This window comes from Hirundo rustica, chromosome 3 (genome assembly GCF_015227805.2).
Source record: "Hirundo rustica isolate bHirRus1 chromosome 3, bHirRus1.pri.v3, whole genome shotgun sequence".
Lineage (NCBI taxonomy): Eukaryota > Metazoa > Chordata > Aves > Passeriformes > Hirundinidae > Hirundo > Hirundo rustica.
In genome coordinates, this window is record NC_053452.1 from 77506473 (window position 1) to 77534088 (window position 27616).

At 37.9% G+C, this 27616-nt stretch overlaps 1 long non-coding RNA gene across 1 annotated transcript; it reads right to left on the reverse strand.

Annotated features, from left to right (window-relative positions):
* Positions 1 to 1497: 1497 nt before the first annotated feature.
* LOC120751329 (uncharacterized) lies at positions 1498 to 26775 on the reverse strand. The gene is made up of 3 exons (XR_005700393.2): positions 26612 to 26775; positions 13462 to 13523; positions 1498 to 1586 (listed from the first exon to the last, which is right to left on the reverse strand). It is a non-coding gene; the product is annotated as an uncharacterized LOC120751329 (long non-coding RNA).
* Positions 26776 to 27616: the final 841 nt, after the last annotated feature.

Below are 27616 nucleotides of genomic sequence, written 5' to 3' on the forward strand. Positions count from 1 at the left end.
TGAACATATGATCTAGATCAGAGCATCAACCTCTAGTTTGAAAATTGTTATAATATACACCAACAAATTGCCTGAACATGAATTATTTCCCTGACTTTGTTCATAGCCCAGATACACAAATGGAGATGGTGCAGTAGCATCTGGGAAGCATCAAGAACACCTGAAGGTGGTTGTCAAGGTTTAAATTCAACCAGCAACTAAGCACTCCACAGCCACTTACTGACCAACAATGGGATGAGGGAGGAAATTGGAAGAGCAAAAGTGATAAAACTTGTGTGCTGAGACAAAGATAGTTTAACAGATAAAGCAAAAACTGCATACACAAGCAAATAAAACAAGGGAATAATTCACTGCTTCTCAAGGGCAGGCAGGTGTTCAGCCATCCTCAGGAAAGCAGGGCTCCTTTACATGTAATAGCTACTCATGAAGACAAATGTCATCACCTCAAACTTCCCACCCGTTCCTTCCTCTTCCCTCCGATTTGCATGTCGAGCATGATGCCACAAGCTGTAGAATATCCCTTTGGTCAGTTGGTGTCAGCTATCCTGGCTGTGTCCCCTCTTGGGAGAGACAAAAGTTAATGGTTAATGACTCAAACAATATGCAAACCTAAGCTATATTAACCCACTGAACTTTGTGGTTTGGGCCCCTATACCCAACAGATCAAGACTGTGACCATCACTTTAACAAATGGGCATCAAAATTGCAACAATCAAGTCTCACTGCTTATTCCATTAGTGGTGACACCTTTCCTCTCTTCTATCCTTCTAGTCTTATAATTTCTTTCTCTTTCTTTTCCTTGTAAATTTTATGAAATGTTATTTTTTCTGCTTTTATATTGCTATATTTCTACAGATAATAACAAAAATGGCTACTTCTCCTTTCCAATACAACTAAATTGTTGCAAAATAAACCCTATGTATTCATTATTATTATTGTTGTTGGTTTTGTTGTTGTTGTTTATTTATTTAAACATATATCACTTTTGTTGTGATAATGAGCAATGTAGAGACCCCAGGCAGAGGTGCAAAGGTGCTCTTTATTGCCAAATACAAGGCCTTTTTAAGCAGTTAGACAGTTATCAGTTTACATAATTTTAAGGCACAACAATAATACAATAATTCAGTGTTTTTTCAATCTAATCTGCCCCAAGGGAAAGTCCAATCATTGGTGAGAAGCAGGTGTTCATGGAATTCTCAATATCAGAAGTCAGAGTCTGAGTACTGCAAAACTTAGAGGAATGCTGGTATCAGCCTTGCTGTTATCCTCTTGAGATTTAGAGATGAGAGAATAAAATTGCAAGTTACTGCATGAGAAAATGATTGGTGATGAAAACTACTTGTAAAAATTAAAAGGAATGAGGAAAAGAAATTTAGACATTTAAAAGCCACAGTGGCATATTCTATTTTATGCAAAGCCCTTAATAGCATAATTGAGACATAATATATTTGATATTTCAAATCCTGAGAAGAAATAGTATTCCTCATACTATGAAGATTCACTGTGTAGAAGAATAGCAGGGTGTTTTGGGACATGTGCTTTTTCCGGTGCTCTTTAGTCACAAATGTTCTCTGCCACACTTTATTCTGAAAAAAAACAGGTAAAAATTTCTCATTTGAGAATAAACAAGAATGTTTATCCAGAAGCTTCTACCAACTGAATGCTGTTAACAGATTCTTCACATTCAAGCTTCCTCTCTTGAGCTTTAACTACCTAGAGAATTTTGTAAATCTGATAGTTAAGTAAGGAGTCTTACAGGTATATTCTTACCTACAGGGTGTTGTGCAGCTTATTTCCATTTGTATTTGCTAAAAAGCTGGTCTTAATGTCCTGGCATTTGAGCCAACTTGTGCTTTTATAAATCCACTGAAAATTCTATTTACTGCACTGAAAACATCCTGGCTATTTTGAATTTACCTTGATAACTATGGTATTTCATATTTCTTACTAATTTATTTTTATAGCTATTTTTACCAGACTTAAGGTTGATACAAATGTCTGTGGATGATTGCTCACAGCAGAGTCAGAGTCAAAGAGGATGTGCAGAGGATGGATTTGGACAAGCAACAGTTTCTGCCTTCTGGAGGATGCCTCTCTTATGAGAGCTGAGGCTTATTCAACACATACTGATGTTTGCTTATCAGCCACTGCTATTTTTTTGTAAGTAGGGACTTCTTTTTTAATTAGGGGAATTTAATCTTCAGTCCATCATAGGACACTATTTTTTAATTCTAAATATACCTTATTTACAAAACAAAATTCATTTGAGACATGACTGATGAAATCCAACATACGCCTTGGTTTAATCTTGGCAATCATTGTTTAGTCACTGTGTTTAACTGATTCTTATTACCCCGATCACATTTTATGCAACAGGAGGGGTGGTAGTAGGGTAATTACAGGGTTTTTTCCCTGAAATTATCAGTTTTCATATATAATTCTTATTTATCTTGCAGGTTGCTGCCTACGTGCCATATCTTGGACCACCGCTCAGTTCTGAGCAGTAGGTACAAGCATGCTACCTATGCCCAATTCCCCCCCCGCCCCTTAATGTCAACCATATCTTTTTTTGGGTACTGTAAGTAGAGGCAAGGGAGGAAAAATTCACCCATGAGACTTTATCAGAGGAAGACTAGAGAAATTCCTCAGCACACTGAAATGTAGTGGCTCTTGCATTAAAGCTCCCACTGAGATCTGAAATCAGTCAATGCTGCCAGAAATTGATATGGAAGGAAGCAACAGTTCTCCCTGAGAGAGTGAATGGTGCAGCTCCCCCTCCTCTGAGCTCAGCAGCAACAGGCAGGAACTGCCTCTTGCAATAATGAGCTGTTTCTCTGAATCCTGAACTCAGCAAGGTCTGACAACTTCTGGTTTGCACTAAAGCTGGGAGTCTGCTGAGAGGGAGCCACACTAGCTCAACACGAATCTGTGGGGTGGGGGAGCAGGGGCAGGGCTGTGCAGGTGTGGTGACAGAGCCTGCATCAGCCTGAAGACCATTGTCATCAGCAGAAAGAGAGGCATGATCACAGGCACCACCAAAATCAGAAAGGAGGTGAAAGAAAGATTAAGTGGGAGAAAATATTTTTAAGAATTACTATGATAAAAGAGGAAGAAAAAATTTGGAAAATACCTGGATCATGCCAGCTTATTATAACAGAAAATCTTTCTAGGCAGTTTTTCAACAGCATTGCTCCAGAAGAGCATTGCTGATGTGATGTAGGAGATCAGAGATTACTAATACTTTCTGAAACATTTCATTTGATTCCCCTTTCATGACAGTCATTGTCCCTCACCGACATTTAATCAACTCTATCTTTTCATAATGAGATAATCTTCATTAGAAATAAGGTGAAAACAGGAAGATAACACCAAACAAGGACCTCTAGGGGCTCAAAGAACCATTTGACTAGTGCATGTAATTGCCATCATATTGCTTTAACTTTTTTTTCCCAAAAATAGTATGTTGGGTTACAGCTTTAAAAATATCAAAAGATGATTACAATATTGCAAAGTGTCAAAATGGTATTTTCAGATCTGTATAAGAGATTTGCATATAATCACCAGCAATCCCTTTTTATACAAGTGGGTGTTCATATTTCCTACATACCTCTCAAAGCCCATCTCAAATATCTAAAGTGTTACTTTATTCTGAATATGAACCTCTAGGATAAAGCACGTCTATAAATAAGATTTGCCTCCCAAGTCATTCATTCTTAGTTGAGCTTCATGTCAACCTGTCCATTCCTTTTTGTTAGTTTTCATTAAAAACAACTAATTTATAGGCATGATAAAGATAATTCAAGAGAGTGGAAAAAAGGCCTATAAATCAAGGCAGATTAAAAAAAAAATTATACTGGTTTCGCATATCATTATGAAATGTGCTGTGAAGTAGGCCCCAAAGCATTAGTAGTCTCTGAGGTTTTGTTTCCTTCCTGTCTGGCTTTAAAAGACTTAATGAGCCTAGAACAACATGTTTTGAAATGATCTACCTCTCCCAGCTAAACATCTACAAGAAAATGTGTTGGAAATGCGAAATATTGTGAGCTGTTTTCTTTAATTGCATTGAAATATGTAATACAGTAGTTGCCTCAAGGATTGCAAGAGCAAGAAGGGCTACAAAAGATGTTAACTGAGATTACCCGTCACCACAAAACACTTTTTTAATTTACAATTTCCTCATGCTCCTCATGCCCCCAAAGGACAGAGTTGTCCCTCTCTCCTGGCATTTGTCTATTGTCACAAATCTAGAACACAGGATCTTCTTTCCCTTTCTCTTTCCTTCTTTCTTTTCTTTTCTCCAGAATATGCTGCAATAGTCTTGACCCTTCCTAGGTATTTAAATTTGGGAAAGTAACTGCAATACAGCAAGAAACTTATAAGTCAGACTTTCAGATCAGGTAAAATAGAGAATTACCCCTACATAAATAAAGCACTTCTCTAGAAATATCTTCAAAGTTAACTGTGGAAAAGATTAACTGTGTAATTTAGGAACAACCATTTTCCTCAGTGACACGCTTTGCCATAGATTAATAAGGACTTCCTCATATTTGCTAACCTGTGATTTCAAACCACTGTCATCTAAAAATGCAACCCACCTGGAATTATTAAACTATCAAAAAAACCCCTGTGTCTGGACTTCCTAGGACAGTGTTCTACAATGACACCTTTATTTAAATAAATAGATAACTTTGACAAAGACAGCTGGAGGCTGTGAACAGCTGAAATCAGCTAAATACTTAACAGTCTCTGCAAGACAGTTTTTCATCTTTTCATTTTCTAAATAGCTACAAGATGATCCTGAAGCTTAGTGGATCCCATAGTATTAATGAGGAATAATGATAAACCTATTTGGAATAAGAAATATTTCACTTTAAGCTCATACACATAGTGGCCTGACCAGGCTAGGCTGAATTTCTGCAGCTGAGAGAAGGAAGAGGAAGGAATTACCTCACATCACAGCTAACAATCACAAGCTTTTTGTTGCATTAAGTCAAATGAAATATTCAGTCTTGTTCTCACTGTCAGTCCTACTCCTCTTTCCTGAACCAAAGCATTTTCTGCCTTGCCCAGAGTGGCCTTGTGTCTGTTCTCCTTGCTCTTTTACTTAAACTTGAAAATTCTCAGCTGAAATCTACAGCACATGAGAAGAATTAAGCACACTGCAAGGATCAGGAATAGCATTTGAACTATTGCTGACACTTTATTCTTGCCTCGCCCGTATAAATGCTTTTGGCTCAGGAAAAAAAAAAAAAAAAAATCTGGACTACCAGTTGGCTGTAGAGCTACAGTGCAGAAATCACACAATTTTTTCCCAATTGATTGACATAGGTTTGACAAATTCCATAAGAAAATGTGCATTATGCCTGTTCAATGCATGTGCTTGTTGCATAATTTAACATAACAACTCATTGCATTTTAAAGAACAGAATATGGTGAGAAAAAACTTAGTGCCAAAAAAAGTTTTAATGATAAAATCATTGAAGCTATGCTGGACAGATGCCAGTAGACAGAGGAGAAAGGACAATCACAGGACAACTTGATTTGAGAGAACTGATTGGAAGAGGCATGGTGAGGTGAATAGTTTTGTATCTGAGTTTTTTAATCCCTGAAGTCTCTATGTGTCTTACTTCATCCTCTTTCTACATAGGGTTCGAACCATATTTATTGATTCTTCTATTATATGTATTAGATCTAATTCAAACCTGAAATAACTCTAAGGAAATGTTATCTGATCCTGTGGAATAAAGCATATTCTGATATAGGAAATACATACATAAGAGAACTGTTGTAGCTTCCATGTAACTGTCTGACAAAATAAGTCCTAAGGATACATTGAGCCTGGACAGGGCCTCTCAGTAAATTCTCCACTACAATTTTGGAACCTCTGTAACAATTGTGGCAGAGACCTATTTCTTCTTTTTACTGCTTCACATACTTTATGCCCCATCTTTTTTCTCTGGTTTTCCCCTCCTTCAAAATCATTTCCCTTATTAAAAATTTGAAAGTAGTGTTCATAAATGTCTATCAGTTTAAATAATAAACTTAATGATTAGTGCAAGTTGTTGGACAGATTAGTTTTCAGTTATGCTGTTGACTTACTGACTGTTTTTTCAGAGAAATATAAGACAGCTGAAGTTTTTAATGTTTTTATTTTAATACTTGTTATTATGTTTTATATAACAGCCAGTAAATTGCTCTTACAAAAAAAAATATAACAAAGAGAGTTATATCACGAAGAAGAGGATATATTTATGTGCAGAAAAATAAGTAATGTGTCATCAATGTTTTACAAATAGCTTGCAGTGTATTTAGTCTGTATATTTAGGGAACTGATGTGCAACAAATACTTTGCACATAATCTCCTTATACTTTCTTAATTACAGTTTCTAAAAAATACCTTCTTAATTCTTGGGCTGAAGTGAGAGTGAAAATAAGAGTAATGAAAAAGTTCAGTCTTCATTAGAAGGTTAAAAATATCAGTGTGGTGTAGGAGTCAAATGTATGTTTTCAAGTGTTCAGTTTAGTCATACTATATAATAACTGGTATACTAGGAAAAAAAAATAGTCATGGTTTCTGGATTAATTGTGTATATTCTTCTGCAAGACATTTGCATGAGTTCTGCAAAGAATTCTTACTAAAATACCCACACATGATATGTATAAAATCAACAAATACTATTTGAGGACGGTAAAATGGTCTACCCTGGTATACTCAGAGAGTTCCACTGCTTTTGCTTATAAAAAACCTAAGTTGAAAAGTAATAAGGGGATAATTTGATGATCATAAATCAGTAGCTGAATGGCAAGAAAAGACTAGATATCAAAAGTTGTAGAGATCAAATCTTCATACTGTAATGAAAAAAAAAAAATCTCTTTATACAAATTCACTAGGGAACATCAGATAGCTAGATGAAATTTTGTGTGTAGGGTCATACAACAAGTGAATGCTAAATAATCAAATATGCCACAAAATTCTAACTATACAAGTTTGTTTCCATAATGTGTAAAGTATAGAAATACGCCTTCTTTTTCAGGAGATTTAAGAATTCATAGAATCCCAGGAGGGTTTGAGTTGGAAGAGACCTTAAATATCATTGAGTTCCTATCCCCCTGCCAAGGCAGCGACACCTTCCACTAGGCCAGGTTGCTCAAAAGTCTCATCCAATCTGGCATTGAACAACCTCAGGGATGGAGCATCCAAAACCTCTCTAGGCCATCCAAAACCTCTCTAGGCAACCCGTTCCAATGTCTTACTCCTCTCAGTGAAGAATATCTTCCTAACATCAAATAAAATATTCAGTTTAAAGCCATTCCCCATTATATCACTACCTGCTGTTTTACGCAGTCCATCTCCAGCTTTCTTCTACATTTAGGTAGCTGCCCTAAGGTCTCTCCAGAGCCTTCTCTTCTCCAGCCTGAACAAACCCAACTCCCTCACACTGTCCTCTTAGGAGAGGTGCTCAACGTTTAAAAGACAATTCTGAACACTTTGATGTGTGCTTGCATTGTGATAAATTTGCGTGATGACGGTGGTGCATTGCTATTCAGGGACAAATACTCTTACACTCACCAGCCATGGTCCTGCGTAGCAATGGAAATGAATTATGGCTGTCACTGGGGGTACAAATGACAGAGAAAGATGTGCTGTATACCACTTCAGACATAATAGCCATAACCAGTAGGCAACCTCTTTTTTGCAACACTTCTAAAGCTACGTGATTACTTCTCTTCTAGGCTTTGCTTTAATATGTAACTGGATGTCAAAAGTGTTCCTTAGGAGTTTGAATAATTTAGACAAACTAACTTTAATAGAATGTGAATTAAATGAGGACAGTTATAGCACCAAAAAAACTTGCTTGTTAGGAGCTTTTCACCTTAAAACATTTCTCTGCTCCTGTAATGGCTGTATGATTGCACTTCACTCAAAACACAGGGGAGAGTGGGAAGGAGGGCAGAAAGAGATGCTGTCTCCGAAAAGAAAGAGAAAGCAAGAAAGAGCTTATACTAAACTGAGAAACTGAGAAAAGGTACTCAGAAAATTTAGAGTTTCAATTTGAAATCAAATTAGGTGGACAGAACATTTCCCCACTTTGTTTCAAACTCTGTTCCTGAGAACGAGTCCCAAAAAACCACCAAAATATGATGCCCTTAGTACAAAGGAGAAAATGCTCTGCCCGGGGTGTCCTCAGCCTGCTACAGCAACAGATTTGCAGATCAGGGAGACTGCTTTGTGCTTGTTTCTTGTACTAGAAAAAATAGTTCCCTATTTCCATAAATATTAAAAATCAGCATATTTGTTATAATAAAGAAGAAAAATTTATTAAAGTCTTTGTCTTTTTGTCACTTTGTCAAAGTGACAAAAAGTAATAGTAGTCAATGAAAAGTTTTTAACTCCTGTTAATTTTAATGTCAGTTTAAGATTAAAAGTAATACCTAAGACAGAAATATAACAGACCTTTACAGGGTTCTTTGGCAGAGACCACAAGAGCAGTCCCACTCACCCCTTCTTGCCTAGCTTGTTTCCTATACCAGCACCTCCCTGAGTCGAGCAGGGCAGGCAGCAGCTGCCACAGTCCTTCCCTGCACCTCATGCTCCCAAAGACTTCCTCACAGAGTAGCGCTGATTTCCTAAAACAAAACATGGCCTTTCAACAGACAAAACTGAAAAATTCTGTATCTAGACTTCAAATCAGACATACATATAAAAATCTGTTCACACTCCTGCAATATCCAAGTTTTCTGCATCTGCATTTCTGAGAAGAAATTACCCTGGGAACAAACTATCCATTTATTTCTGGTATTTTGGTAAGGTTTTTCTCACATGCATTAATGATGAATGGTCCAGTCCCTCCATCTAGTATCAGAAGAAAAAAAGCATTTCTTCTGGAAGTACAAAAACCAAGATAACAATCATTCTGTCCTAGTCCTAAAGAAAAGGTTGGTGTATTTCCTCAAATAAAAGAAAATTATCTTCTTACACTATCCTGAAGGCTACAGCTGACTGTCATGCCTGCTACTTTCTTTGTGCTTTAGCCCTGGAAATCTCAGCCTTGGTGACTGCCCGGGTGATTGCCATCAGTACCATTTGGGAGGCAGTACAAATGCTGCCCCACTTAAGAAGCAGCATTGGATCCCAATCTCTTCCAGCCTCTAATGTGCGGAATGAAATCAAGCCACGTTCCACAGGGTCCCTCCAAACCAGGACTCTGTGAGCTGACTCCCATCCTTTCGCTTTTTTTGGCCAAATGTGAACAGTCTCTGATCAGCCTCTCTCCCCTTCCTTCATCTCCCTGGCTTTGGAAAACCCTGTTCGGTACGTACTGCTGGAGAGCTTGAGCCAGGCCTTGTTTTATACCATGTGCAACCCAAGGGCGTTTTTCCATGGAAATGATACATTTATATGATGTTTGTTTCAGCACATATATTTTAGATTCTGGAAATAATTGTCCATGGTAGAGATTTGCAAAATGTTTTCTCAGTTAATCTGAGCCACTTCCATCTGAAAGAAGTGCTACACAATGTAGTTTCAAAATGAGATGGACTTTTCAGCTAATAATAATAAAAGAACCCAAAACATAAAATACCCCAAACCAACCATAAGAAGGGAAACAGGCAAGCAGTCCATATTGTACTTACACCAGCTTTAATTGCAACTCTGGACAAGGTACTATTATTGCTAAAGATAATACCCTGCTTTGTTGTGTGCTGCTTTTATGTTTGAGTCCTGACCTTGACATCAAACACAGGGTTTTTTGGGGTCTTGAGGAATTTTTTCTCTTAATCCGGTCACACTGAAACTGTCAATTTAAAACTTCTACTACTAGCTTTTTATTCTTGACAAAGGTTATTTTTATTGTTGGTTCTATATAGAAAGTTATATTATTTAATTTGATTAGTATTAGAATTTTAAAATGTCTTAAATTGCAGTTTCCTGGAACCATAAGCACTGATGGAAAATCAGAATAAAATGTCAGTTTTAACAACATTTTCCTTTACAAGTCTCTATCTCTCAGCATTAAAATATTTAGCAGATTCTAAATATCTCCTGCAGCTTGGAGAAAATTTGGTTTTTTGAACATGGAAATTAAAAATTTGTTGAGAGGAGAGAAAGAGTAATTTAGCAGAATGTATCACAGATCATTTTAAGTAACAGCAACAAATAACATGGAACACTGGAAATTAGAATTGTTTCATAACATCAACAGCCATTTTATGAGTTAATTGGCCCTCTGTGGGTTTGTTTACTGACCAGGAAAGAGATATGACAAAAATGATCTTTTCATGTCCTTTTAAAATGACAAAAATAAGATAATCTCCAGGTGGTCTTTTTTTGATAAATCACTTTTAAGCTTAGTGGCTACCCTGTGTTGTGTTCTGACATCTTGACAATAAAAAAAGTGCTTATAATGCTCCTACAGGGTTTGCTCTAAAGCCTTTCCCTACTGTTAAGCAGTAAATCAGTGACTGACAGGATTCCTAACCCATCACCTCCTGCCAGGGTGACATTAAATTTACACCATATACTGTAATCTCCTTCCAGCTACCTAATAAGGACAAGAGAAAAGTCACTTTAGTATCCCAGTTCCAAACCCTTGGGCAATTTCCTCACCAAACTGTACCAGTGGAATGTTAGAAGGCACCTCACCTCTGAGTGCTGTGACAGTCTGTTAAAATTACTCTGCGTTATTCAAAGGTGGAAAAGGGCTTAAATTTCTTGCCATATGAATTACTGTACAGCATATTATTCACTTTAGCATATATGTAAAGGCATACATCTGTACCTTTATACCACAGTGTCTATGCTTCTATCTCCCTAGTAATATAGAAAATTATGAAGGTTGCGCTGTTTTGGGACTGATGGGACTCTCTGCATGGTGGGAGGGGTTACTCCTAACTTTGTGGGAGTACTCTTATTATGAGCATGGCCTGTTTACCCCTCCAGCCAGCTGGCCTTTGACACTGCTGAGGAATAAATAAGAGGCTGTGACCCTCTCGCTGCGATGATAAGCTTTTTGTTAGCCTCTGGAAACCCCTGGTAAAGACACAAATCCCTGGAGTGTCTGCAGCTGGGAGAGAAAGAGAAACAAGGGAAGGTTAACCCTGAGAGTAGCTCAGTTGGCTGGAGCACAGTGCTAATGGTGCCAAGATTGTGGGTTCAATCCTTCTACCGTCCATTTCAAGAGGTGGAATCAGTGTTCCTTGTGAGCCCCTTCCAAATCAGAACATGCTGTGGTATTTTCCACATGGCCAGCGTGCCACACTCACCCCACAAGAGGGATGCAAGGAGGGCTTCCATCAGGTCTTCCTGCACAGATGATCATCTACTTCACAGTATCACAGGATCACAGAACAGTTCTTATGGGAAAGGACCTTTGGCAATTGCCTAGTCCAAACTCTCCTCTTAAAGCAGGATGAGCCAGACTGGGTGTCTTGGGTTGCAATATCTAACCAAAAGCATATCTTCTATTCCCAATCTGTTGAACCAGTTGATGAGGTGTTATTTTCTTTATCTCATAACACTGGGGCGGAGGGGGCGGGCGCTTTCTGTTAATGGGTGAGTTGTTAAAACCAGGTGGAGCAATGTTCCTTATCTCTTGCACAACCCATCCTACCTCCAGGGGGGATATCTTCTGCTAATTGGCCATTAAGGCTCACCACAGGACTGATAAAATTACATCATTCCATTGTGATATGTTCCACCCAGTGGGAGGAGTCAAGCATTCCTACCTAGATAAAAGCTGAATTCAGAACATCAGGGCAGCCTGTTTTCCACTGTATTCCCAGAGGAAAGACTGGACCCATCTTGCCACCACTGGGCCCTTCTACAGGATCATCTCTACTCCAACAGAACCACATCTATCACTTCAGGAGAATTTATTTTGGACTACTCCCAACACCCTGACCAGGGTGTCAGGTCGTATTCTGACAGTGTTTCTAAGATTTTTTTTGATTGTTTGTTTGTTTGCTTTACTACATTTGTAATTTTTTTTTAAATTTTCCTGGTAAAGAAATGTTATTCCTATTCCCAAATCTTTGTCTGAAGGCCCTTAATTGCAAAATTATAATAATTTGGAGGGAGGGAGTTTACATTCTCCATTCCAAGGGAAGTTCCAGCTTTCCCTGGCAGATAACTGTCTTTTCCAAACAAAGACACCAGGTTACCCAAGACTGTGTACATCCCTCTGCAAAGTCATTTATAAGCATTGCTAAGACCACTGATGATCCTCCTTGCCTACAGGTTAAACAGTCCTAGATCTATCAGTCCTTCCTTGTATACCTCCTAATAACCATAACTGTACTTGCTCCAGTATGCCTGTGCCTCTTGTTCTGTGGAACCCAACAATAAACTGAACACTCCAGCTGTGCCTCACCAGCAAAAAGTTACGGGGAAAGGATCATGTCCATTGACCTGCTCCTTCTCATGCATCCTGGGATGCTGTTGGCCTGCTCAAGTGTAATCCTGTTTTTACATCTCACATTGAGCTTTCTGGCCACCAGAAGCCAGGGCATATTCTGCAAAGTTGTTTTGTAGGCAGTCAACCTCCAGCATACAGTTGCTGCATGGGGTTGGTCCTCCCCAGTGGCAGGACTTTACACTACCCCTTGTTAAACTTCATGAGGTTCTTGTGAGCAGTCTTGTCATAAAGCAGAACCTAGTTCACGGGTCCGTGGAAAATTGTGGGTCTAGGCTAAATACCCCCCCCACAAGTTTTGTGGGAAAAAATGAAAAAATATTATTTAGAGTGAAGCAGTCTCTCCTCTGCCTCCTTCTGTGTTAGGCTGAACTAATTAGTTAGGTTGAACTAACTAACTAGTTCATTGAACTAGACAGGAGCAATGCTATCAGCTCTACCAGTGACTAGGTTTTGTCAGGCCAACACAATTTTCTAATACACTTTTAAGAACAAAGTCACTAACAGCATCCTTTTTATTGCTCTTCTGTAATGACACATAATATAGATTCTTACACCTCAACAGACTCCAGTTGGCTCTATCATAGCTCTGCTTTGATAAATTTGTCCTCAGCCAAGTATCAAAGGTCAAAAGTCTAGATCCTCATTAATAACTCATAAATTTTTTATGGCATCATAAAAGAGAAGAGAAGAAGGATGAGGTGAATATCTACTGTTTTAGCAGCTGTACAAATCCAGAAACTAAGAAAATTCATTGCTTTAATTGCACAACTAAACACTATAAGAAAGAATTTCCCTTATGAGTTGCATCCAGTTTTGAATCAGATTTTCTTAACAGTGTCAGTCAGGGCACAGATAAAACTTTGGCCTTAAATCTAGTGATCTTAATTTGTTCCAAGAGAATCCAACAACTGTAATGTTAAAGTGGGCTTTGTTTCCTGTTTTTTGATGCCATGCTCAACAGATTCATATACAAGGACTATTTTCCTTATAATTCTCAGTGGTGTCTAGGCTACAGATTTTCTGAGAGAAAGATGGAAGAACATACCTCATATCTGTTGTGTTTTCTAGCAATTCTGTCCAAAGCCGGTCTAATCCTTCAGTTTCGCCCTAAAAAAAAAAAAAGAGGAGAAAATTCACATCCAAGCCCATTTAAAAAATAGCTGTTGAATAGCTATACTATTAAATTACATTGGTTATGGATCCAACTGGAATTCCAAACCTTTCTGGGTTACTTGATTTTTTTTTTTTTTTTTTTTTTTTTTTTTTTTTTTTTTTTTTTTTTTTTTTTTTTTTTTTTTTTTTTTTTAACCTTCTGGAAATTATAGACATCAATAATTATAACATTGACCTATACTTTGCATTTGAACATTAAACCTGTGAATGTACAATGTGTTTATATGTGCACATGTGCATGAAATTATTATATGAAATGTCACTTTGGAATTCAGCCAGCTCTTAAATACAATTCTGTATTTACTTCATTCATGTTTAAGAAGAATTTTGCACATACATTTTACACATAAATATAATAGATACATATGTATGTGAATACACACACACATAGCCCTACCTTAAACCTACCTAAACCTGGCCATATGCTATATGTGGTGTGTATATATATTATTTTTAATTTTGTATATATTCAACATTTATAGATATAAAGAGAGAGAGAGAGAGAGAGAAGCAGAAAACTGAGTGAGTGAGAGAATGGAGAGAATCCTTCATGGGTCCCAAGTGTCCCAACCTTCTAAGTCTTTACAGGGTAACTTTGGTTTAGATGAGCAATATGTTGAACTATTTATTTTCCCACCAGGACAACAGCAGGCCTTTGATGGATGTCTAAATCCTATTCTTCAGCAGCAGCAGCAGCATCTGTGACACAAGATCTCTAGAGGAAGTGACTTTTGGAACTCACTCATACTTCTGTCCCTCTGTTCTTGCAATCTGATGCTATATTGCATTTTATCTTCAGCTGCAGTTCCCTCATGATTTTCTTCCATTTTCCTTCATCTTCCAGCTTTCTGTCTTCCTTTGTCCTTCTGTAGTATCCTTTCCCCCATAAATGTACAAAATACTTTTTTGTTGTTGTTCTTTTTTTCCACTTGGTTCTGTACTCAAGAGCTTCAAAGGAAACTGAGCACAGTTATCAATTAAGCGCGTTTCCCCATTTGAAAACAGAGGGCAGAGAAAACATGAGTGGAGGTCTCCCTTGAGACAAAACTGTGCACCTGGATTATGAGACTTAATGAGAATATATGAATGTAGCAAAGCATAAAAAGTTGTATCATTGAGTGAAAAGCGGGGGTTCATGAGTTTAGAAAGTAGAGCATAACATAATCTCACAAGTATTTCAGGTGATTGTTTTCTATTTTTTTTTCATCCTACTCAGATTTTTTTTCTATATACATCCAATAAAATCAAGATAAAATATTTCCTGATCTTGTTTGCCTTTAAAACTAAATAGTTTTCAACTTTGGAGGTTTGAGGGGCTTTGGGGTTTATTGATTTTCTCCAGGAACTACATCTCAGGGGGTCATAACCTTGAATATCTGTATTAATTTTCTTTTTCTTGTGGAATTCATGCTTCCACAACCCTGATAGTAATTTAACATATTTTTATGTAGTTCTAGTGGGGCTTGTTCTCTAGAGTTCAAATCTTAGCCAACAGCTTGCTGTGATCCTAATGAAAATCTGTATCTGTCACTCTGCAAAAATTGTCTAAAATGGTACTTCAAAAACTAATACTTCAGCTTGCAGAAAATATGCAAATAGAGATCCTAAATGTAATATGCCATAATTTTAATGAAATCAGCTGCTCAGCACTTTACATTTATGGAAATAAATACATATTAAAAATGTGCACTGGCTCGCTAGGCTAATTTGGGATGTTCTTTCTGCTGCATTCAGTCTCTGAAAATTCATGTCTCAACTCTATGAGGTGGATCTGAACTTAATGAAATAAAGTGACAGGTTTTTGCATTCTAGGTTGCACAAACTTGATGGGAAATTTTATTTCTGTATATGTCTGGAGATTATAAAAATAAAATGAAAAGGCAAATACTAGGTTAAGATAAAGGTCCTCCTGACCATTGATTATATAAGTAATAACACTATATACATTTCTTTTTGTTCATTAGTATCTATCATACATGAACTTATTCATGATACAAATTAAATAAAAAATTATATCCTTATAAATATAAATTGCATTAAAAATATAAACAGCAGTATATCTTCCTTAGTTTACCTGAAATTGCAAAATACCATTAATCTGGTTTTTTTTTTCCTTAAAATTCATCTTTAAGTTAATTAACTCAATTCACAACCTATGTAAATGTGAAGCAAATACAAATAAATACTGCTATCTACATTTAAAATATTAAAAGTTATATGAACAGAGCAAATATATGAAAGCCAGGGTACACAACCTGGGAACACTAGAGCTGACTGGAAAAAACATTATTGGGATGAATTTCTTGTGTCTTTGTGACCTACAATATAACACATAATCCAGCTCTGTCACTGCCGAGCTATCTGGTAGGAATGCTCCTGAATTACTGTAAATAGCCTGCCATTCCCAATAGAGATAGGTGCAAAATTCAGTCTAAAATGCAGGCTTGTCCTTCTTATCCTACAAGAGTTGAGTATCATATATGGCTATATTTACTGAACAATAATAGTATTTTATGCCTCTGAAGCACCATAAAGATTATATTCATAGCGAATTTTTGAAGTAACAAAGAAAGAGTTCATCCTGTTCATTTGAGGCTTGGCGATAATTCAAATACCAAATGTTTTGTTACAAAGATATCACTCTTGTTATTATTATTTGTTTAAATTTTTTTAGCATTTAAAATATTTATTCATAGTCTGACATATATTTATGCTAAGTACTGAGTAAATACAAGTCGTAAACAGTCCTTGCTAAAAAATATTATTCTCATGGCAGTGAGATTAAGGAGAAAAAGAACAGAATTGTGATTGAACACCCAGATCAGGGGCCTCAGTGATTCAGAAGCCAAGCACTTGACAAGCTTCTTGTAAGTGTCACAGCAAAGAAGATATTTGGTGGGGGGTTGTAAAAATCTAATTTCTACAGTATGGCAGATATATATGGGAATATTTCCTTAAACATGCAGGACAGCCTGGGAGGAACTATACATATGTTTGTTCCAAAATGTCTTTAAGTAAACGATATGAAGTTACAGCAATGGCCATATGTGGCTGTCAGTCTGAACAGTAAATGAGAGATGGAAAACAGTGAGAAAGATAAGTAGCATAAACTTGATTTCAGATGAAGGTGTAGTTATTGAATTGATGAATAATTATGAATTATATAGTCAGTTACAGCCTAGGGAAATGAATCTGAAATGCTATTTTCATATGGACTCTAAGTGGGGATGGTTTGTCTTTGGTAGGATCTAAAGGAAAGAAATTATAAAGCTGAAGAGAAAAAGGAAAAAGGAGACAAGATTGATTCCAGCTAATTTTAGACTTCTGCAGCATGAATATTTACATAAGAGCTAGTCTTCCAAGATGCAGGAACTTTTGGGAAAAAATATAAAAAACCCTGATTGGCTGACAATTTTTACAAAATTTCCACTCTATAACAGCTATTTTTCTACACTGTATAAGGAGAAATAAAAATAAATAATAATAAAAAAACAGTGCAGATGCAAATGTCACAACTGTCTATAGGTGATTGAAATCAGTCAAATATGATCCAAAAGGATTGTATTACAGGTAGCAGAGATTAATGGAAAAGCTGTGTATTAAATGTAGTAAATGAAGACACATTATTTAAGTATCACCTATACCTGAGGACCTAGAGAGAATATCTGAGTAAGGTATGTTGAATGACACAGATGGACACTTTCCCTGATACAGACATTAAGAAATTAAGGAAAAAAGTATTTTCAAATTCCCTTAAAATATTTGTTTAGATGAACTAGATTTTAGCTAGATGAGGTGACTAGATAATCAGCAGGTAATGCTGGAAAATTTTGCTTGAGACAAAAAGAAATTGCTCTGCTATGAAGTGGCAGACTGGTGTATTCTGGTTGAATCAGTATGGATAAGATTAACTGCATTTGGATGACGAAGAAAGGACCACTGGCAGATACATGAAACATACACAGAGAGGAGAATAAGGCACGAAGGGGCATTCTCTGAAGGACATGGCAACTGAGGCTTAGAAGAGGGCAGAGTCACCATAGAAAAAGACCGTTTTAAGGAAACAAGCATGGCAATGCTGAAGATGGATGACTTGGTGGCAGTCAGAGCAGGCAAGGAGATTGGATCTGGTATTTGCCATAGGAAATGAAAAAGTTAATAGGGCTTTTATACACTGCAGCTCACAGCAGCCACACATGAACAGGTTTTTGATTGAAATGAGAATTAAATTAGCTTTGCACTAAAAAAAATCCTCAAAGGAAATGGATAAGAAGAGTAGTGCAAATTTAAGTGTATGTTTGAACATATTTTTTCTCTTTACAAGAATGGAAAAAATATAGAACTTTTTTTGTAATGTAAGACAAGAAATAGAGGTCAAAATGCTCTAAAGTGTCACAATGTGAGGTAAGGTAGTGAAGTTTCTCACGACTGTAACATAAACAAAGTGATTGTTTTCGCATTCCTCCTTGGAGGAGGGACAATTGATGGACTTCTAGTTTGACCAGTGGGGTGGAGAGGTGTCAACCTTATTCTCCAATCCCTGGTCATTGTCCAGAATCTATATAAGCAAGGTCAAGAAAATACACTTCCCTTCTTTTTGCCCTGATGACTTAACTGTGTGAGTATAATTCTTTTTGGGTCCTCTAGTGCCATTTTATGATTCTGGGTTTTGTTAATTTATTAGCTGGATTTTTTTTTTTTTTTTTTTTTTTTTTTAATCTTCAGTTATATTAGAAGTCAGTTGGTCCTTTTTCATGTAGAATTTCCTCTATTTGTCAGGGTTTTAAAACCCTTTTCTTTCCTTCTCACTTTACATTCTACAACCCCTTTGAGCTGAGCATAGGCATCTTCTCCAGGAGGGAATCACCTCCCTCCCTGCTGGATCCAATTCACCTCATTTAGAGTGCAGTAACCAAGGTGCCATTGTTTAAACCCAGATATCCACTGGTTAGTTGCAGTTCACTGACTTCCCCCTTCCCTATTGGGATGGGGAAGAGGATCAGAAAAGCAAAACCAGGAAAACTCATGGGTTAAAATAAAGACAGTTTAACAGGTAAAGCAAAGCTGCATGTACAAGCAAAGTAGAAAAAGGAATTCATTCACCACTTCCCATGGGTGAATGTGAAGGCAAGGTCTTCAGCTATTTCTGGGAAAATAGAGTGTCTAATGATTACTTGGGAAGACAAATGTTACCACTCTCAGTGTCCACCTACTTCCTTCTTCTTTGCCTATCTTTATTTGTTAAGTGTGATGTCATATGGTACAGAATATCTTTTTGGCCAGTCCAGGTCAGCTGTCCTGGCCATGCTCCTCCCAACTTCTTGCACACTTTTTTGTTGGCAGAGCATGGGAAACTGGAAAGTCCTTGACTTAGGTTAAGTACCACCAAACAAAACATCAATGTGTTATCAACATTATTTTCATACTAAATCCCAAAACAGAGCACTGAAGCAGCTACTCAGAAAAAAATTTACTCTATCTCAGGCAAAACCAGCACACAGGGCAAGTGAAACAGCAGACCTTTCTGCATAGTCAGAAGCTTTTAACAAAACTCAATATGCTACAGAGATTCTTTCAGCAAACAAATCAGATAGTTATGCCATGCATTACATCGAAGAGTGGGAAAGAAAGGCAAAGAGTTGGTACAGATGGAATTGACACAGGGAACAAATTTTTTGAGGCAAGAGAGCCTGGGAGGAGAAGAATTGATCAAGCCCCAAACAAGAAGACATCACTCATCAACTGGAAATCACTAAAGAGTCCAGCTACAGAGTACTGCAAGAAATCCTGGCAGTGAAGCCACCTGGCTTGGTCATATGAGAGTGTATCAGCAACACAAGAATAACAGATGTTCCAAAGCTGATGTCCTTTCTTGCATATGAAGTGAGAAACTTAACTTGCAAGCAGCATAGATATTAGAGGAGATATCACCTTATCAGATATCATTGAAAGAAATTTGAACTGTTGTTATTACTAGTAATGAAGGGAACAACATTAAGAATTACTTGTAAAGGAGGCAAAGTGAGACAGTGGTTCACCATAAACATGAGCAATTAAAAAGAAGAACAAACCCCAACAAACAAACAAACAAAACAAATGTAAAGAGGAAAAATAACAAAGTGAGAGGATAGAAGGGTTGAAAACATCAGTTTAGAGTCTCACAGACCACATATGGGGGCTGCCAAGCAGAGACCCCTAAACTGTTCACACATCAGCTCTAAGGGTGGACTGAGGGACATCAGATGGCTATTCATGGTTTGGAAGGCTGCACTGGTCACTGGATAGAAAACTGTCAGGATGGCTGAGTCCAGAAAGTGATGGTGTATGGAGTTCCATCCAACTGGTGGCCAGTCACTAGTGGGGCTCCTCAGGACTCAGTAGTGGTGCCAGTCCTGTTTAATATCTTTATTGATATTCTGGACCAAGTGATTGACTGAGTGTACCCTCAGTCAATTTTCAGATGACACCAATCTGGGCAAGAGTGTTGATATGCTGGACAGTATGAAAGCTCTACAGAGGGATCTGGACAGGCTGGATCAATGGGTTGAAGCCAATTGTGTGAGGTTCAACTAGGTGAAGGACTGGACTCTGCACCTGGTTCACAACCACCCCATGTGGTAATACAGGCTTGGGGAAGAGTGTCTGTAAGACTGCTTGGCAAAAGAGTTCTGAGGGTGTTGGTCAACAGCCATCTGGACATGAGCCAAAAGTGTGCCCAGATAGCTGAGAAGCACCCTGGTTTTTATAAAAAATAACGTGGCCAGCAGGGCCAGGGGAGTGATTGTCCCTCTGTGCTTGACACTGGTGAGGGGACACCTAAAATCCTGCGTTCAGTTCTGGATCCCTCCTTGCAAGAAGACACTGAGGTACTGGACCATGTCCAGAGAAGGGCAGCAAAGCTGGTGATGGATTTGGAACACAAGTCTTATGCAGAGCAGCTGAAGGAGATGGGTTGGTTTAGCCTGGAGAAACGGAGCCTCAGTGGAGACTTTATCACTCTCTACAATTACTTGAAAAGATGTAGCCTTTGAAGTTGAAGGTTAGTCTCTTCTCCCAGGTATCAAGTAGCAGGATGAGATGAAATGGCCTCAAATTGCACCAGGGGTGATTTAGATTAGATATAAGAAAATATTCTCCACTGAAAAGATTGTCAAGCATTGGAATAGGCTGCCCAGTGAAGTGGTGGAATCCCTGTCCATGAAAGCATTTAAAAGGCATGTGGTTGTATCCCTTCGTAATACAACTAGTGGTGAACATGGTGGTCCTGGGTTAATGGCTGGACTCGATCTTAGAGGTCTTTTCCAACCTTAATGATTCTATGAGTCTGTAGTTTTATGATTAGTTTTTCTGGTGGAGAAAGAGATCAGGACCGATTGAACAGCAGCCTACAGCAGTAAACTGAAAGTCAGTTTTTAAGATGGCCAAGCCAATGTCCTTGTGGTACAGGCAGAAGAAACAACAAGGCCATAATCTATGGCTAGGGACATTCCCATTAGAGAGGAGAAAGACTTCTCCAGGAATGTTGTTCATCAAGGCATAAAGGGTAACTTTCTGTCCTTGGTATTTTTCCATGGACTTAACCAAAACAAACCAAATATATTAAAAATAGCCAAAACACATGACCCAGTGGTGATATAGTCCCACCTAAAGTAGAAACTCTGGGCCTGACAAGCTCCAGAGACTCCTTCCAGCCAAGACTTCTGCAAAACAATATTTCCTCAAATGAAAGGAATTAAGTCCACTATACTTTAGTCTGCTGAGATGGATGGCAGTTACATCCTCAGGACTCTGTGAGAGCTAGCTGCAGAAAATTATTTGTGACAATGGCTGCACTCTCTCTTAGAATTGTACCAGAAATGACAAAAGAAGGTGAAGAGAGGTGTAAAATCGGTCATACAGTTATGTAAGGGATAGAGGCTGTGGAATGTGAGGAAAGCATGGGATACATGGAGAGTTGTGATAGATGTCCCTGGGTATGGATGCAAAAGGAAGAAAACTATCCAATTGATTTTATTTCTTAGCCCTTTGGTTCATAAAACTGGCCATTATTACTTATTTCTTTCCAAAATGAGGTACAGAGCCTATCTTTTTCCTTTATGTTTGTGCAGCTCAAACTACTTGGGGAAATTGATCTTCTATATCCTCACTGGATCTTCTTGATGTAAACAATAACCATAATTGTCATTTAGCGTAATGATCACAGCCAGTAATTTCTAAATAATTAATAACACTTTGTTTCTTAGTTTTTAATATTAAAGACAAGTGTAGATAATACATAATGTTTCTTTTTCTACAAGGAAGAAACTCCTTGCTGGGGAAATAGACAACAATGTGAGATTTCATTCAATTTCCTCACTGAGGATGAAAGGATGAAAAAAAGAAAGCACACTGAGCATATACTTACTGCACAGTGAAAAATAATTAATTTATTCTTACAAAGGTAGAATTTTTAGAAGACTAGTTTTTCACCACATGCCTGGTACAAGAGTATACAAATAAAATGAAGATTTTATCACTACTGATTTGGAGAAGACCACAGAATCAACTTATGCATAGACAACTCAAAGGTGAGACATAGTGCTGTGTTGTTTATGATTTCAGTTTCTCTGGAAGCAGAATACATTACCGCATAGGAATCAGATTCTAAGTTTCTATTTTGCACCTGTCCCACCACATGCTGATTCTGCAAAACCTCACCCACAAATGTTTGTTCTGATTTTATAAGCAGCTTTTTAAGATCAGTGGAACTGTTTGAGTTACAATAATTTAAATGAATAGGTGTTTGCAAGTTCAACTCCAAAATCACAAGGGACAGCATCCCAAAACAGCCTCCACCTTCTCTGAAAAATAAATTAAAAAAAAAAAAAAAAATCATGTTAGATTTAGATGTTAGAACCAATAGGACTATATCTACACTAGCAAACTAAACAGAGCCTAGGGCTTTCTTTCACACTGAAGCCAACTGGCACATCCTTACAATTAAGTTCTCTTGCCATCAAAAACAAGCTAACAACATTCAAACTGCCTGTTGGGAATGATTCCCACTCTGTGCTAATTTCCAATGCATGCCTGAGAATTATTTTCAAGCACTCTAGTTGGAACAAAGTGATATTGTAGAGACTGTAGTTTCATTTTAAGAATATGAATGATCATTTTTTCAGCGTATCTGCCTGTATTCTGACATGAATCTACCAGCATAAATAAAAGACTCACAGGCATTTAATAACTGGGCAAAAGTGGATTAGGGTTATCTGTCTTCAGTCTTATCTCACAAATGTTCTCCTGTTCCCCCATCCCCTTCTTCTCAAACTTCCCTGTAACTGTTAGCATCTAAAGTTGCCATATGTTCATGTCTGACATTTAAGTTAAATCTCTGGAATTCAACACTCTATGCATATAAAATACAGTCCATCTCTCCTGCCTCCATCCACTGGAAACCTGGAATTCAGGATTTCTTTATGAAAGCCATCTGCACAGATATTAGCAAGACAGACATTTCTAAAAATCTACATTTTTCCAATAGATCACCAAAGGATGTAGCTGTGTTATAACCCCTTCATCTTTAAGGGTTTGGGAAATTAACTGGATTCAGTCCTTACTTCAGATGTAGGGAATTTAAATCTACTGCATCTACCTCATAGAAGCTTTCCATAGATGCTGAGGTACAGTATTCTGGAAGAGAAAGACACTTTCTATGTTTCCCATTGAACTTGCACTACTTTGCAGCAAGAAATGCAAGATTTAACAGACTGGAGTCATGCCACAAGAGAAAACCCACAGGTTAATTAGGACTGGAAGTGCTGAGATCTCTCTCTGCTCCAGATACTGTTTAGATGGTGTATCTGATGTAAAATGCATTTCATTGCAGGGCTCAGATACTCTAAATTTTGTAAGAGGAAATGGATGAGAAGCCCATTTTAAAATAAGCATCGCTGCAGTTACATTCTGAGAGAAACCTGAAGTGCTACTTTGATCAGTACTGTTCTGATTATCCCTCTATACAGAATAACAATTTCACAAGTGTGGCAAAGGCCAGTCTTATTTTCTTTTTCCTCTTGGGAGAGCTATGAAAAGACAGCTGAAGCAGAAGTGCTAAACAATGCTAATTTGAAAAATCCTGCATCAGTCAATCAGGCTTTGTTTCATTGGTTGATGGAATTTTGTTGGGGGGTCTTATCAGCTCTAAAAAGAAAAAGAAAAAAAAGAGGGAGTGAATTTAGGGAAAGTACGTAACAGGCTAAGAAGTCTAACAAGGCCAGGAACAGTCTTTAACACTGATGTTAGCTGCCATGAAATGCCCCGTGTCCATAATTTTAAATTTTCCTGTCTTCTAGCACACTGCAGCTGCTTCCAAACCCCCTAGCAGGAGAAGCTAGTGGGCTATCCTAACTCCTGTACTGTGCCCAAACACTGCCCGGAGAAGTGATACATGACATGGTCCAAAGGGGTGCTGGGGACAATTCTGGTTAACTGCCTCTGTAAGTGATCAAAATTGAGTGGCAGAGATGGCTTCCTGGCACAAAGTAATAACTGGCTCTTCCATTAATGAGTATGCAGACATAGCTATTGATTCAAATGGTCTTTTCTTCCCTTTTCCTAGGGAAATATGAGCCAACACTCTTGAGAATTGACCCCGGCCCTTCAATGGGTTTCAAATGAGTGGAAATCCAATCCCACAAGCAGATGAATCAAACTCACTTAACAGAGACTCCTACAAAGTCGCAAAGGGTCTCCCCATGGGCTCTTCCTCATCCAGGAAGAGCAGACATCATTTCCAGTTATTCAAAGGGCATAGTAAGGATTTATTCTTAAATTCTGCTTGAGGAAAAGCTCATTGCTTTGCCTGACTAGTCATCCAGATTACAAAACTCTGATGAAACTGGGAATACTGGAACTTTTGATACATAGGATATCAGCCTAGTGAGCCTGTTATGCAGTATCTAGAGAGCCAAAGAAAAGTAATCCCAAAAAGACCCTGGCAGCCATTCTGTGAGTAGAACAGGGAATTTTTCTAGACCTTCCATACCTTTTAATATCTGTGTCTGATACCATATCTTATCACCCCAGCCCCCTCAAGAGCCATCAGAATTTTACTTATATCTTTCCCCAATTTTTATTCCTTTCCATGCAATTTCTACACCTTTCTTTTTCCAAGTGAGCTATAAGACACACTTTTCAGGACACAGCCAGGATAAAACCTGTGTCTATCAAGACTGTATGTATGGTTGTCCCTTCACTGTGTCTCAGGTGATCTCATTTGCTACAACTTGTCTATGAGAGTTGTGTAAAAAAGGAGTTGTAACCTTACCATCTGAGACACCCCTGCCCAACACAGTATTTTCTTCTTTACCCAGGCCTCCAAATAAACTAAAGAAAACTTTCCCAGAACTGCACCCTTGTGAGTATTCCATCTAAATACCCAAGGGCATATGGCAGCCAAAATTCCTCATAAACACACACCACACAAAAGCCACAACCAATGTGATTTTATCTAAACAAATCAAAACAAAAACAACAACAACAACAAAAAAAACAAACAAAAAACAAACAAAAACCACCACCACCACAACACAGGTAAAATACTAATTTACATATAAATTTTACACCAACTCTTTCCTTAAATTCTAGGTTGCTTTGTTTAGTGCAGAGAGTCAGGTAGTCATTACTAATTATTTCCATTTTTACATATGTTGACTCATCTTAACATGTCATTGACACTGCTATGCGGCTTTACAAGACAAATATATTTTATTTGGCTAGTCTTGCAGTCAAGTCAGACTGCTCTTCTGAAAGCACAGTATGATCCTATCATCTTCACTTCTGTCAAAATTTGCCATTATTTCACTTATATACATTCTTCTATGCCCATCTTACCCCACAGAAATTTATTTTCTGCTAACAGATTTGTTCAAAATGGTCACTTTTCCTAGTGCAAATATTGCTCCCAGAGTTGGATGATGGCTATGATTAACCACTCCTTTACCATCCTTCATCTGTGATGAGGTGTCACAATACTGACAGTTGCAGCAGCTTCAATATGCACTAGTATTTTGTGATATGAGTACTCCCCAAAAAACTTGGGAACTTTATGTACATGCATCAAACTTGCAATACAGATGCCCCTCATTTCAGTTCTTTTCCCATGCTAGACTATGTTTCTTCGTTTGGACAAATACATTCTGTCAGGACCATAAAATGCGAATGAGAACTCCTAAATAAAAAGACACAGGAATTCCCTTTGTGAGTAACTCTTGTTATGTTTCTGTACTAAAGACTGCCTTTGTGGTTTTATAGATTAAAGTACGTGGTTGATAATGAAATAGAAAATTAAGTGGAAAACAAATGTTACTCATCCATAGACTCGGGTTCTTAAAGAGTAACTTAAATTGTGCAACAAGTCCACCTCGTGTGATAATTTCAGTATGGTCAATTTACTCGTAGTTCCACCAGTTTGGTGGCATGCTAACAGCAAGCCACAAAAGTGGCCCAATATCCTCTGTGCTATTTCCCAGAAATTCTTAAAGGGAAGGATCATGGGAATTGAAGCAATCATGTAAGACAAACCATTGGCTGGAAAAAGTGAGTTACATATTGTATGCTGACTGCATGCTTCCTTATTAATACATTAAGGAACACAGAAGTCGTCAAACTGTGGATATTGAGCCCTAATCCTAGTGCTGAAGATATATTCACACGGTGTTACAAAGTCTGAAAAACTGCTGGATATTGACAATCTCAACTTTTCTTTTTATTTTTGTCAGGTTTTCACACTGAACTGCCCACAATGAATAAGGTTTCCTGAGTACCAAAGTAATTGGGTATCAAATGAACAGCTTTAATTGTTGCTAATAACTGAAAGGATAGCTTTTGGCCCTTCCAGCAATTTGTAATGAAGGAAGAAGAAACCTAAAACTCAGAATAACTTTTCAGGAATTTCTCAGTCAGACAGAATGGTTAAGAATGTATATCAATCCCTTCCTCCATTATTCATTAATGCCTGTTAGAGCTCAGCATGTTCCTACCTCAACATTTTCCTTTGTCCACGCTGCTGTTCAAAATTTGGAAGGTTTCAGAGGAAAGAGCCTTTAGGGAAAAAAACAATAAAATAAAATAAAAGGAAAGCTTAGCAAGGTCTCCCAATAGGAAATTACTTTTCATGTGTGCATGACTGTGTTTAGGTGTGAATGAGAGAAAGAAGCCTAAGAGAGGCTAGTGATAGTCAATAAGAGGAACTTGTGGTTGATGGGCAGATAGCAGAGCAAGAGGATGTGTACTCATCAGCATCTAACAACCCAGAGGAAAATAAAAGCCCTTTGTCAGTGGTAGATCTGACACCTGACTTGGTGTATGGCTAAACAGTGTAATGACCACAGACCTGGGTGCAGTCAGCACTTAATACCCTGCAGCTGTGGAAACAGTAAGTGGATACACTTGGCTCTTGTGGGATTCAGTAACATTGCTGTAACTGTTGTACTTCCAGGGGAGCTCAGCAATAACAAAGCAAGGGTGTTCAAGAGCATTTCCTGTCATCCAGCAGAACGAAGATCTCCTCTCCTCTCCTCTCCTCTCCTCTCCTCTCCTCTCCTCTCCTCTCCTCTCCTCTCCTCTCCTCTCCTCTCCTCTCCTCTCCTCTCCTCTCCTCTCCTCTCCTCTCCTCTCCTCTCCTCTCCTCTCCTCTCCTCTCCTCTCCTCTCCTCTCCTCTCCTCTCCTCTCCTCTCCTCTCCTCTCCTCTCCTCTCCTCTCCTCTCCTCTCCTCTCCTCTCCTCTCCTCTCCTCTCCTCTCCTCTCCTCTCCTCTCCTCTCCTCTCCTCACAAAATTAGGAAGTACAAATCAAAGAAATAGGAAATCCAACTCTGTGCACGTCTGCATGTTTGTTAACATATAAAATGTCTGATCTGTCTGAAAGTTGTAGTTAAAATAAAATTATAAGAAAAATTCTGTCACTTGTTCAAGTATGAACCTGCATAATGTTTTTATCATATAATTTGAATTAGTGTCAGAAATTTTCATTTTCATAAAATCAGT